The sequence below is a fragment of the Argopecten irradians genome, chromosome 13 (assembly GCF_041381155.1).
Source record: "Argopecten irradians isolate NY chromosome 13, Ai_NY, whole genome shotgun sequence".
NCBI classification, from domain to species: Eukaryota; Metazoa; Mollusca; class Bivalvia; order Pectinida; family Pectinidae; genus Argopecten; species Argopecten irradians.
The window spans coordinates 22671714-22687563 of record NC_091146.1 but is presented as its reverse complement, the minus strand read 5'-3'; positions in this window follow the sequence as shown (position 1 = coordinate 22687563).

The following is a 15850-nucleotide window of genomic DNA, read 5'->3' as shown; positions in this document are numbered from 1 at the left end:
ATAATTATACTTTGCGTGGTAATTTTCGTTATGTGAAAAAACGCAATTTCCTTTAATGTAATGTAATGAAGTTCAGTCGCAATCTAAACAAAAATCTATGATTACTATAGCTGGGTTTAGAACAAAACCCCGAAGTGCAGGAAACCATAAAAACTTTTTCAACACGTAAGCAGAGTTTTGATTAAACTTGATTAGGATATCTTTCGCTAGCAGCTATATTGGTTCTAACTTGTGATCTTCAAATGAGACCTGCCAGACATTTTGTTTGTTTTGTTTGTTTGAGTTTTACGGCCCATCGACAACTAAGGTAATTTAGGGCCAAACTACAAGTCAGGCATTAATATAGTAAAGTAGTATAGTTAGTATAGTAAAGATTAAAACACAGATTGTAAACGTTTATTTGATAAAAAAGTTTGCATGGGATAAAATAGTTTTGGCTAAAACACACGAGAAAACTCATGCAAAATGTTGATGAAACGATGAGATGTTGAGTTGATACGATGATATGATGAGAAAAACGTTCATATTTTAACTAAAATACCGATTTCTTTGAGATAATTAAAAATACGATTATGTCTCACGGCATGAAACAAAGTGTACATGTCGGAGACATCGTAGTGCTTATCTCGTATGTACTTAAAATCAATACAGTACACTAAAATATGCTCCACTGTGAGAGAATCACATGCATGGCATGTGGGAGGATCCTCCCCTCTCAATAGATAGGAATGTGTAAAATATGTGTGTCCGGTTCGGAGCCGAGAGAGAACAACTTCCTCTCTGCGGTCTCTCCGACTGGACAGTTTAGGATTAAGTGTAGGTTGAATTTTAAACAGTTTATTGTTTGTTTCGGTAGACCACCTTTGTTGTCAATGGTGTTTGATGGCTGACTGAATTGAAGGTTTGATGTCGGTGTATGGTAGTTTCAAATCTATTTGTGCTAGGCGAAGAGCAGTCTTAGCTGCTTTATCAGCCTGTTCATTCCCCTTTATACCCACATGACTGGGAATCCAGAGATAAGTAATTTGAGTTTTAGAAGATAATCGAAATGTTCGGATTAAAAGATTTTGAATTAGAGTATTTCTAGGACATCTTGATTTCAAAGCCTGAAGAACCTAAAGAGAGTCTGAACAGATGATTGCCTTTTCAATGCGGTGTTCTTCGATGTGGTCAAGAGCCAGACCGATAGCACAAGATTCCGCAGAGAAAATGGAGGCAACATCTGGAAGTCGGATAGAGGAACAGTGATTAGATGTACAGCATGTTGCCGCAACTTTATCACCATCTTTTGAGCCGTCAGTGTAGATCTTAACATGATCAGGGAAAGCCCTAATGTACTCCCGAAAGGAGGATTTGTGTTCTTCGGGTAATGCACTGGACTTTGCCCTCTCATGCAAAGATAAATTGATATCAGGTGTTTGAATGAGCCATGGTGGTACATCCGATATGGTGTACTCGTCAATGGCGTCGAAATTTATATTTAATTCCTGCAAAAACTTTGAAATTCTGATGCCAAATGTTGGTATGAGCTTTTGATTTTGTCTGAATATGTCCTGGTGTTGTGGTTTAAATACAAGATCGAATGCGGGGTTTTTGGGATTGGATTTCAGTTGGGCAGCATACTGTAAGGATAATTTCTTTAGTCGATCGTCTAGAGATGGCTCATTAGCTTCCACATGGAGACTCTTCACAGGTGTTGTTCGAAAAGCTCCAAGTGCCAGACGCAGTCCCTGATTCTGGATAGGGTCAAGCATCTGTAGATAGGAGCTGCGAGCCGATCCATATACAATCGAGTCGTAGTCAAGTTTTGATCTAATAAGTGCACGGTAGATAAGCAGAAGCATTTCACGGTCTGCACCCCAATCAGTATGGGACAGAACACGTAGAATGTTCAGCGCCTTCGAGCACTTATCCTTCAGATGTTTTATGTGTGGAACAAAGGACAGTTTCGAATCAAATATTAGTCCAAGAAATTTAGTTTGTTCAACTACTGGAATTTTAATGCCATTGAGTGTGAGGTCAGGATCATTGTGTGGTTTTCGTTTTTGACAGAAGTGCATACAGACAGGTTTTGATCTTGAAAATCTAAAGCCATTTTCGTCAGCCCAATTTTGTAATTTGCCTAAACATTGTTGTAGTTGTCGTTCTATAGTGGGCATGTTTTTTGATCTGTAACAGATCAAGAAATCATCCACAAATAGAGACCCTTCCGTAGATTGGCCAAGATATTTAGTTATGCTGTTAATTTTTAATCCAAAAAGTGTGACGGACAGGATACCACCCTGAGGGACACCCATCTCCTGTTTTTGTGTTTCTGAATAAGTTGAACCCGTTCGAACTTTGAAATGCCTGTCAGATATAAAATTTGAAATAAACTTTGGCAAATTACCACGTATGCCGATATCATGAAGCTCGTTCATGATTCCATATTGCCAAGTTTTGTCGTATGCCTTTTCAAGGTCAAAGAATACGGCCACAAGATGTTCTTTCTTGGCAAATGCTTCTCGTATAAATGTTTCTAGTCTAACTAAGTGGTCTACCGTTCCCCTGCGGTTTCTAAAGCCGCTTTGGAAAGGACTTAAAATATTGTTTGATTCCAGGAACCAAACTAATCTAGTATTTATCATACGTTCTAGAGTTTTACAAATACAACTCGTCAATGAAATAGGACGATAGTAGCATCTTTCCCGGGCTTCGGAAGGGGTATAATAGTAGATTCCTTCCAAGACTCGGGAGTTTTGCCAGAAGAGTAAACTTGGTTAAATATAGTTAAAAGACATTTTAGTGAAGAGTCTGGTAATTGTTTTAAAAACATATATGGAATTTCGTCTGGTCCACCTGCCGAGTCCCTTGATTTCTCAAGGGACTCTAGCACTTCTGGTATCTCGAAAGGCCTATTGTAACTTTCAGTATTGGAGGATTTAAAATTAAGACGTCTCTTTTCCTTCTCTTTTTTAAATTTTTGGAATGATTTTTGACCGATGAATGTTCAGCGAAATTTTTGGCAAAGGCGTCGGCTATTTCGGATTTAGTAGAAAAGATTTTATTTTTGTTAATGAGGTGGGAGGAAGGTGTTGTTTTTCTTTTCCCACTAATTTTGCCAATCATTTCCCAAACTTTCTTCGAAGATGTATTGGAGTTAATTTTTGAAACGTACTCTTTCCAAGTACTTTTCTTGTCGGACTTAATAGACCTTCGAGCTTTAGCTCTCCATATTTTAAAGTTGTTATAGTTTGAGACGGTTGGTGAAGCCAAGTACCGCCTCAGAGCTGCATTTCTACCAGATCTATTGATAAATGAATCATTTGACAGATGGAACTTTGTAGGTTTTGGCACGGATTTTGGTATGGTTTTTGTAGCGATAGAAGCGAGCGCTTCTGTGAAAATTTTGATGGGGTCATCGAGGTTCAGAAAATTATCCGCGATGAGCTCCTCGGCGCATAAGGTTTTAAACTGAGCCCAATCCGCCTTATGTAAATTCCAACGAGGAACCGGCTCCTCAAGTTTTGTCGACCCTATGTTTTTTTTATATAATTGGAAAGTGATCGCTTCCACAAAGGTCATCGTTGACCCTCCAATCATAATCCAGAAGAATTGATGGATGGCACAACGATAGATCAATGTGGGTAAGCGAGCCAGAGGCAGGTTGTAAATATGTTGGGGCATTGTTGTTATAAAGACATAAGCTGTTTTTATCAATAAACTCTTCGATACGTCTACCTCTATCATCAGTACCTGGGGAGCCCCAGAGGCTATTATGACCGTTAAAGTCACCCATGATAATATAAGGCACTGGTAGTTGCGATACAAGATTACTTAGTTCATCACATCTAAATGGATTATTTGGAGGTAAATATATAGAACAGATTGTTATTTTTCTGTGAAGAGTTGCACTTACGGCAACAGCTTGTAGGGTGGTATTTAGCTGGATGTGTCTGTGGGGGACGTTTTTATGCACCGCCACCGCCACACCACCTGATGCCCGGCCGCCTGTTGTTGGAGTGTTGGTGTATAATGTAAATTGTCTGAGATTGATGGTGTCTTTCAGCATTATTTCTTGGAGGCAGAATATGGATGGGTTCTTTGCTTGTACAAGATGTTTCAGTTCTTCTATGTTCGCTTTAAATCCGCGTATGTTCCATTGTATGATTGTGTTTGTCATGATGCTCCCTGAGGATAGCTTGCCGGACCGACAGGACTACTTGAAGTAGGTTGTTTGGCGATGGTAGATGTGCTGTCGCCAAACTCGCTGTCGTCCGAGAGAACATCATAGATGTTCCGACTATGAACAGGGCCATCTGATCCCTTACTGTGTTTATTTTGTATTGCTGGGAGCCTCGGCAGCTTTACCTTGGTGGCCTTGGTCCGCCGTTGCTCCTGTGGTGGTGTTGTTGCTGGTCGCTTGTAGTTACCAGCAAGCTTTTTTAGTCAATAGACGGTTGTGATAATGTACGTCTATGACGGGCCACGTTTCGAATAGCTTGTTTTGTTCGTGTTGGAGGTGCTGGGCCTGTTGGTTTGTTATCAGGCAGGGCAGGTTCGACTGGCGACGATGTGCTACCAGTAGCAACCCTACCTGATTGAAAACGGGATGGTGATCCGAAAAGAATTTTGTCATTCTTTTCATCATACAATGGTGGTGCCTCAGAACAGAATGCTGGTTTGTCAAAGTATGCCTGTACTGTTGCATCGCTAACGGTTATGGTGCTGTGTTTCTTGGGTTTTGTTATAGATGCATAGGACAATGCTGCAGGGTCAGTACTCTCGACTATCCTCCTGGCTTCAGGAAAGGGAATGTTTCGGGTATATTTCACCCGAACAATCTCCCTCTCTTTCTTCCAGGAAGGACAATCGCGAGACGAAGCTGCATGAGTGCCTTTGCAATTAGCACAACGTTTGCCTACTATGTCACAATCGTCAGGATCGTTATGACCCTCACGTCCACAGTGCTCACAAACCTCCTTGCGCATGCATCGATCCTCATGATGACCATATCTCTGGCAGTTACGGCATCGTAGAGGATTTGATATATATGGAGTGATGTTGCAGCGCAAGTACCCTACCATTACTGATGATGGGAGGTTGGGCACTGCGAACGTGAGTACAAATGTGTTTGTTTTGACAGTTTGACGCTTTATCAGTATCCGTCTCACCTCCGTGACCGGGATATTCTCTGATTTGAAGAACTGCAAGATATCGGCATCGGTATCATTCTGCAAGGCAGGGCATCTGATTACCCCCTTGCAGAAATTAAGCCACCGCCTTCTTAGAAATCGGGATACCAAGGGCTCGGCATGACCAGCCGATTGATAATACAGGGCCCATATTACCTCCCGTCTATCCGGAGTCTGAAGCCAAAGTGGTGTGTAGCAGTAAGAAAAGGAAGAAAAAAGAGCAAAACCTATTCAACCACCAGGACCTTCTTCCCCCGGATACGAGATGCAACCCACGGCAAACAGGTTGGCTCAAATTGGAGCTACTGGGAAAGCCTTCAGCTACACTGATATCACACGGACGCACATCACACCCCCAAAAGTGGTGTCCATCCGCAGGAGACCAGTGCACCCAGTCTCTGGACGTGGACCCAGCTTTCATGGAGACCCCTGCCAGACAAACCAGTTCGTGACAGTGGAACGTAAGCATTATGTGATCAGGTGGGGTGTGTTGCTTGGAGTCTTCAGTGGCAGGCTTCCGTGATAAAGTACAATAAAAAGGGCAATAGTTCCACTATACAAGAAGATACAACACAAATATACCGCAGTCTCTCAAATATACACACGCACTTCATACACGCTTCACACGGCATACATGGGAGGCCGGCCGCACATAGCCCTGGCTGTTAATATGACGTTGATTAAATCAAACCAAAAGATATTGGCGTCTATAAAAGAAGGCGAACTAATAACTAATATTTGAAACGGATCTCTTCAGTTCTTTCTTAGAAATACCAATAACATTTTTTTTTTAATTTCTAAATTGAATATGGCGATCGGTCGGCCATTTTGCTGACCAACCGGTTTCAAAATGCAATATGCACAAACTAGGGCTCATAGGTAGGAGGCCTTTAATTGAAATTTGATATTAAATACTTATGTACTTTGCGAGAAAAAGCGGTAACAAACTTTGACTATCAAATTTCTAGAAGGCTGACTGTCGACCATCTTTTACATATTACATTTGAGACAGATCACAGATGTCTTCAGCACTGTCTCAAAAAAGGTAAGAAATCTGAACTATCGAAATCCACGTTAGCTGCATTTTGACCATCGTTTTGACCGATTGTGAAGTGAGGTATATATATTTTTTTATGGATAGCCTCGATAGCGGAGGACGTAAATGTACATTATCTATCTAATAAACATATAAGTGTTATTGTTAAATTTTAAAAAATAACCAAAATAAATGCCTTTTGCATTTGCATAACGAAAGCAGTCGAGTATTAATTGTAATTCCTTTTAAACATAAAAGGGTATCTTATTAGCGAATGTATTAAGAAATTCGCATTACTTACTACCTTTTAATACAGTTTAACGCTAATGTAACGAGTCATGTCAAAGCAATTTGAGACTTTTAAGCAACGTGATGTATGCATAGTCCACCGAAATCTGGATATCAAATGACACTTATCTGATCGTGATAATACATTGTATTTCGGCAAGTCAATATAAGAAAAAACCTGCTGTCCAGCCGATATTTTTCTTCCTGGTTGGATCTATCTTAGTGTTTGAACTTTAGTTTTGTTACCTATCGTCTATACATGATTATAGTCATTGTTGTTCTTTGACGTGCTTTGACTATAGATTGAAATATGAGCGCATTGTTTCCCATGCCTGCCTTTGTTACTTTATTTTGGTTTGTTATGACCGAGTGCGTTCGTAACAAAACGAAGATTTTAAATATGAAATGGAAGATCATAAGCGTCAGATAAAGTATTTAAGACAATTAGTCATATATAAAAAAATAACCGGGGTTTTCTGACAACCAATGTGCCACTGACTTCCTGGTCACATCCATAGTCCTATACCTGTGAATTGAGGAAGTTCTATTTATACGTTGGTAATTCACAGGTTCGCATTAATTGACACATTCAATTGTCTTTATTTCTCTGATGATGGCAGTATGCCTCAGCTTAGCCTACCGTAGTTCAATCACGACTTGAATATAAAACAATAAATAAAAGATTGACTAAGATTGATTTCCAGTCTAAAAAAAACGGTTGTTTCTCCTCTTGCTTAGCGCTCAGCATACAGGGTTGCATGTTGTCATTATAATGTGAAAGGGTGGGGTGTGTTTCTTGGTGGCATGCTTCAGTGATAGTATAGCACTATAAAAAAATTCAACTATACAAGAACACAAAACACGAACATACCGCTTTCTCCCAGGACATGCACCATGTAAATCATACACGCGTTCTATAGAGGCCGTCCGTACATGACCCTGGTTTTTAATAGGACGTTTATATAATAAACCAAACCATACCAAACAGTTTCCATTTTTAGAAATACCGACCGCGTGTTCCATTTAGCGGAACGTTCTGAATGTGATATATAGGGACGGGTACACTCGCGGTCCTTTCACGTTCTAAGCACGCAACATGGAGGGCATCAGCCTGGTATTATACGAGTATTAAAGAAATGATGTTTGAAATGCTACGCTTCATTTTTAAATGCTAGCAACGGTATATACACTTTGTTGGTCATTTTCGTTGTATGAAAAAATGCAATTTTCCATAAAATAATGTAATAAAGTTCAGTCGAAATATATCAAAAACATAACGATTACCATAGCTGGGTTTAAAACAGAACCCAAAAGAGCCGAATAACCGTAAAATACGTTTTCAACACGTATGCAGAGTTTTGTTTAAAGTGGATAGGGATACAGTTGTGTGACCACATAACGTACCTAAACTTGCTTGCGCACATCATCGTCCGCACTTCTGTACGTTGTTCGACCCTTAACGCACAGTTGTGCGGTCCGCACCGCACAGCTGTGCTATTGAGACGATTGGTCAATCAAATTTGCGAAATTATTCCATAAACTTTCCTAGTCGATGTCTAATTAACATGTACTGTCATTTTAGTGACTTATTTTCTGTTTAAACATATGTTTCTACACATGTAATATTGCATCATAATATTTGAAATATATGTTGATTGATATTTAAGGATTAACTTGAATAGATTTTTTATGTTATGGAGATATAACACAAAAATCTGAGTGTACTCTAAATAAACCGCGAAGCGGTTTATGATGAGAGTACACTCAGATTTTTGTGTTATATCTCCATAACATAAAAAATGTATTCAAATTAATCCTTATAATTCAATTTACTAAAGATAATCTCTTCAATATTCAAAATTCATTATGGGACTCTTTTGTCTATGAAATCATTACGCCGTCATCTCAGCCAATCAGAAGAAACGTTATAAACGGCGACGCCATTTTTTCCTTTATGGGCTGATAAAGTAAATTTTTAAGCCAATGAAAATGCTCGTAACAAGCAAAATTGAATTATATATATATAATTTGAATTTATTCATTGTATTGTCGGTTTGGAAAACCCTATATATAATGTATATAAATATGAAATCGAAATTGAAATAAAACAAAAGTTATATCCATTTATTGAAGATTATTACCTAAAAGTGGTGATATATACATTAAAATAAAGTGAAGCGTCATATATAATTCATGTTATCAAGAGACATTTTAGTCAGATTCGTTTTTAGTGTTTTCACATATACATAAAATACAATATATTTTCATCATATGCATACCAAGGATTTATAAGACGATCGGGTGGTGTAGTGGTTAAGCCGCTCGCCTTTCACTTAGCCGACCAGGGTTCGATACCCGGTACCGACGTGAAAAAGTCAGGGGTCACCTGCCCGATCCCGTGGGTTTTCTCCGGGCGCTCCGGTTTCCTCCCACTCTAAGACCCATCGTGCGTTTAAATCCAGGCCATCGAGAGTGATTTACATAAGTTGTATAACTTGTTTCTCAATTGATATAAAATGAATAAAGTTTATATAAGGATTGATAACTACGTCCGTGTACATATCAATCATAATTTTATTACATGTACGTAGATGTATGTACATCTACAGTTGATGTGTTGGATATACCAAATGTAATTGGTACAAAAGATTGTCATATACACTGATATACATCCACTGTACATTGTATATTGTACATTCTACCTCTCTTTCCATCCCGCCACCTAAGACGGTGATACATTTCTTGAGATGATGACCAGTCATGCGTCACAGGTAAGGTATACCTAATATACCCAAGGGGTCCATTATAGCATTCAATTCAATTGAAAGCATGCTGTGAAAGCCTCCGTACCTGTGTGACAGGAGTAGTTTAGTAATGTCTAACTGTCTACTTGACCCCATATTTGGTTTTTGTTTCAAATGATAATAATAAACTTGTAGCTACTTTTTATCGAAATGCGGTTATTCTTTCAAATTAGAATAAATGTTATAATATTGATTTTTTTTACAAATTATTTCGTATCTTGTTTTTATTTAATTTATCTTCTTTGAGGAGAGGGTTGTTATAAATTATGGACTATAGTTAAATTTATACAACATGTATACATATATGTGTATTCCAAGCATGCTTCGAGACAATACTCCTTTGGCTAACTTATACCTCAGCCTCACCCCAAACCTAGCTTAATGCTAGCTATTGTATGTGTATTTCGCCACTCTGGCACTAAATCTGCTCTCTGGCCATAAATTGTTTTACTTTCAATTTTTAATACTATCATCCTGGCTCAGTTATACCTGCTAGTCAAACCGATGGATGTGAATACCTGAATGAATGTACGTAAAACCAAATATTTAGATAATATACTAAATCAATTTCTCGTAAAACCTATAATCTACCTAGAATAAATGTAGCTACATGTACACTGTATTCTTCAAACGATTTTGCGTATAGTTAAGTTGGAATATCTAAATGTAATTTCTTAATTAGACCACGTGACAATATTTTTTATTAATAAAGCTGTCCTGCTTTAAAATATTTATAGGATTTGTTTTAGCTAGTTAAATACAATCATTTTTCCAACTGAAATATAGTTCAAGTTTACAATAGATAAAAACCCCAACGTTTGAAGATGTGTATTAAATACGTAGTAAATCAACATTACAAAGGTCTTATTAGTCGGTGCAGTAGACCTTTTAGCAGCCTTAAGTACGTAAATTATCAAGTTAACAAAAATAAACAAAATATTTATTATTTAATGGATATCCTTTATAGTTCACGTTTAGATTTACTGTGTCTTCAATACATAAGCAACAAATCCCTATCATCGTTTTACAGGTTTACTAAATAATTTTCCCCCTATAAATAGCCTCGGTAGGAGAGGATCGAATGTACAGGTATCTAATCAACATATTAGTGTTATTGTTAACTTTCAGGTAAACCAAATTAAATGCCATTTGCATAACGAAAACAATCGAGTTTTAATTGAAATTCCTTTTCAACCATGAAAATATCTTATTAGCTAATATATTAAGAAATTCGCACTACTTAGTAACTTTTATTACAGTTTAACGCTAATGTAACGAATCATGTCAAAGCAATTTGAGACTTTTCAAGCAACATGATGCATAGGCCACCAAAATCTGGATATCAAATGACACTTATCTTATCGTGATAATATTTCGGCATTTTTGTTACCATGTCAATATAAGACAAAAGCTGCTGTTCAGTCGATATTTTTCTTCCTGGTTGTATCTATATTAGTGTTTGAACTTTAGTTTTGTTACCCATCATCGATAAATTATTACAATCATTGTTGGCCTTTCGCGTACTTTGAATATATAGAAATATGAGCGCATTGTTTCCCATGCCTGCCTTTGTTACTTTATTTTGGTGTGTTATGACCGAGTGCGTTCGTAACAAAACGGAGATTTTAAAGATTAAATGGAAGATCATTAGCGTGAGACAAGATATTTTAGACAATTGGTCATATGTAATAATAACCGGGGTTTTCTGACAACCAATATGCCACTGACTTCCTGGTCACATCCATAGTCCTATACCTGTAAATTGAGATTAATACTTTGATAATTTACATATTCTTTAGATGCAGAACATAAGTTTATACATTCAATTGTCTTTATTTCTCTGATGATGGCAGTATGCCTCAGCTGAACTTAACGTAGTTGAATCACGACTTGAATATAAAAACAAAATAAAAGATCGACTAAGATTGATTTCCAGTCTAAAAAAAACGGTTGTTTCTCCTCTTGCTTAGCGCTCAGCATACAGGGTTGCATGTTGTCATTATAATGTGAAAGGGTGGGGTGTGTTTCTTGGTGGCATGCTTCAGTGATAGTATAGCACTATAAAAAAATTCAACTATACAAGAACACAAAACACGAACATACCGCTTTCTCCCAGGACATGCACCATGTAAATCATACACGCGTTCTATAGAGGCCGTCCGTACATGACCCTGGTTTTTAATAGGACGTTTATATAATAAACCAAACCATACCAAACAGTTTCCATTTTTAGAAATACCGACCGCGTGTTCCATTTAGCGGAACGTTCTGAATGTGATATATAGGGACGGGTACACTCGCGGTCCTTTCACGTTCTAAGCACGCAACATGGAGGGCATCAGCCTGGTATTATACGAGTATTAAAGAAATGATGTTTGAAATGCTACGCTTCAACGGTATTTACACTTTGTTGGTCATTTTCGTTGTATGAAAAATTCAATTTTCCATAAAATAATGTAATAAAATTCAGTCGAAATATATCAAAAACATAACGATTACCATAGCTGGGTTTAAAACAGAACCCAGAAGAGCCGAATAACCGTAAAATACGTTTTCAACACGTATGCGGAGTTTTGTTTAAAGTGGATAAGGATACAGTTGTGTGACCACACAACCAACGTACCAAAACTTGCGAGCGCACATCATCGTCCGCACTTTTGTGCATTGTTCGATCCTTAACGCACAGTTGTGCGGTCCGCACCGCACAGCTGTGCTATTGAGACGATTGGTCAATTAAATTTGCGAAATAATTCCATAAATGTTCCGAATTGATGTCTTATTAACATGTACTGTCATTTTAGTGATATCTAAATGAAAGACTTATTTTCTGTTTAAACATATGTTTCTACACATGTAATATTGCATCATAATATTTGAAATATATGTTGATTGATATATATTTAATTTGAATTTATTCATTGTATTGTCGGTTTGGAAATCCCTATATATAATATATATATACTGAAATAATAATGAATATATATCGAATTAAAACATGTAATGTACATTTATTGAAGGTTATTACCTAAAAGTGGTGACTTGTACATTACAATAAAATGGAGTATCATACATAATTCATGTTGTCGAGACATTTTAGTCAGATCCCTTTTTAGTGTTTTCACATATACATAAAATACAATATTTTCATCATATACATACAAGGATTTATAAGATGATCGGGTGGTGCAGTGGTTAAGCCGCTCACCTTTCACCTAGCCGGTCGGGGTTCGATACCCGGCACGGACGTAAAAAGGTCCGGGGTCACCTGCCCGATCAAGTGGGTTTTCTTCGGGACACTCCGGTTGCGTCCTACACTAAGACCCATCGCGCTTTTAAATCCGGGCAATCGAGAGTGATTTACATTAGTTGTATAACTTGTTTCTCAATCGATATAGAATGAAAAAAAGTTAATATAAGGATTTTTAACTACGTTCGTGTACATATTAATTATCTAATTGTTATCATATCATTATTACATGTACATATATGTATGTACATTTATAGTTGATGTGTTGGATATATAGTACAAAAGTCTGTGATATACACTGATATACATCCACTGTACATTGTAGATTGTACATTCTACCTCTATGGCATTAGAATTGTACCTGCTGCCCCTATTGCTTGATCGTAAAAGGCGACTAAATTTAGGATCTTATCTTTTCTCTACTTCCTAACTGACTTTGTCTTTCCTAATGCCTCCCTTGGCACCGCCTCACTTTTGGCCTTGAGTTGAGCGTTCGCCCCTGTGAGGAAGGCTCTGGGTTCTGTCCCCTGGCCGAGACACACCAAAGTCTATAAAAGTGGTAGTTTCTGCTCCTGCTTAGCGTTCAGCATACAGGGAGTGGGACGACTGGTTCGCCCGTTGTCAGTATAATGTGACCGGGTGGGGTGTGTTGCTTGGTGTCTTCGGCGGCATGCTTCAGTGATATAGCACTATAAAAAGGGCAACAGTTCCACTATACAAGAAGACACAACACTAACATACCACAGTCTCCCAAAACACGCACCTCGCACAACATACACGCAACACACCGCATACATGGGAGGCCGTCCTTACATGACCATAGCTGTTAATAGGACGTTAATAAATCAAACAAACAAACAAACAAACTATTCCATCCCACCACTTAGGACTGTGATACCTTTCTTGAGATGATGACCAGTCGTGCGTCAAAGGTAAGGTATACCTAATATACCCAAGGTGTCCATTATATCATTCAATTCAATTGATAGCATGCTGCAACAGCCTCTGTTCCTGTATAACCGGAGTGGTTAAGTAAAGTCTAACTGTCTACTTGACCCCATGTGTGTTTTTTGTTTTAAATAGTAACAATAAACTTTATTATTTTTCTGGATTTTTTGTCGCTTCTCATTGGTCAAAAACATGCCACGTGATCACAGATAAAAAACTATATTGCACGATTTTCCCGGAAGTAGTTTATTGAAAAAGTATATTGCACGGTTATTTTTAGATAACGTTATCATCTACGTTACGAAAACGCTACGTGTTCCTGGCGCTTTGAAACAAACGCTTTGATGACCTGAGTTTGAAGCGTAACCACAAAATGTGACAGACGACGTTGATTGTTTCGGTTTTTATCAAAGATGATGATGACTTCAAGCTGATGACTAGGCCTAAACTTTTAAATGTTCAACATAAGCACGGTAGGAGAGAAGGAAATAATCAAAAAACATTCATTAAGCATCTGGAGCCATTGAATAGTAAATACGTTTGATATTTATTTTAAAAATTCCACCTAGACTAGTAACAATTTTAGGCCTTGGCTAATCCTACGGTATGTATACGATTTTTGTTTTACGGAGTACTAAGCATAAGATATTGTATCTTCATGTCAATCTGAATCTTTTAATATATGTTTGGCGTCGAAGTGGATTATTTTAACGGAGAACAAACGATACATTTAATTGACTGTGTCCGACATGGAGCTACAGGTATTATGGAGTACATGTACATGTATGCAATTGACAGCACGCATGCACCGTGGTTGCATGTAATAAAAGCGTGCGCATGCACCGGGATGCATGTAATAAAAGCGTGAATAATAAAAGCGTGAAGTGCATCAATTGATACTGTTTTCATATATTTTTTAAACTAAACTTGTTACAAAATTATAAGATTGTAACTGTCTTCACGAAGCAGAATTTACAATGCGTGCCTATTTAGTTTCATCAAGGACGTATATGAGATTTATAAATCCTTGGTTTCACACTCATTTCAAAATGTACGTCCTCGGTCAACATTTTTTCTTTGGTCGATATAACCATGTATCGACCTCATCAAAATGCTATATTTGTATAATATATATATGCTAATAGCTACTTTTTATTAAAATGCGCTTATTCTTTTAATTTAGAATAAATGTTATGTTATTGATTTTTTTTTCATCAAAATGCAGATCATATATACACATTATTTTGTATGTGGTTTTTATGTAATTTATCTTCTGTGAGGAGAGGGAGAGGGATTTATTAATTATGGACTATAGTTAAATTTATACTTCATGTATACATGTATGTATGTGTATTCCAAGCATGCTTAGATACAATACTCCTTTGGCTAACTTATACCCCAGCCTCACCCCAAACCTACCTTATTGCTAGCTATTATAAAATTGTATGTGTATTTCGCCACACTGGCACAATGTCTGCTCTCAAGCTATAAATTGTTTTACCTTCAATTTAACATTTTATCATCCTGTCTCAGGTATTCACATCCTTTTCTATACTAGATCTGTTGGACTATTATGTATACCTGAGCCAGGATGATAGTCAAATTGAAAGTTGAAAACGTTCCTAAAACCACATATTTAGATAATAAACTAAATAAATCATAATACATTTCAGTTAAAACCTACAATCTAGCTAGAATAAATGTAGCTACATGTACAATGTATATTTCAAACGATTTTGCGTATAGTTAAGTTTGAATGTCTACATGTAATTTCTTAATGAGAGTACATGGCAATAGTGCTTATTAATAAAGCTGTCCTGCTTTAAAATATTTATATGATTTGTTTAAGTTATTATATACAATCAATTTTTTTTAAATTGAAATATAGTTCAAGTTTACAATAGACAAATAACCCAAAGTTTGAAGATGCTTATTAAATACGTAGTAAATCAACATTGTAAAGGTCTCACCAGCCGGTGCATAAGACTGTTTAGCAGCCTCAAGTACGTAAATTGTCGCTTTGTTCCCCATGCCTGCCTTTGTTACTTTATTTTGGTTTGTTATGACCGAGTGCATTCGTAACAAGTTTTATAAAAGATTTTAAAGATTAAATGAAAGATCATTAGCCTGAGATAAAATATTTAAGACAATTGGTCATATATAAAAAAAATAACCGGGGTTTTCTGACAACCAATGTGCCACTGACTTCCTGGTCACATCCATAGTCCTATACCTGTAAATTGAGATTAATACTTTGATAATTTACATATTCTTTAGATGCAGAACATAAGTGTATACATTCAATTGTCTTTATTTTTATTCCTTATGGCAGTATGCCTCAGCTTAAATTACC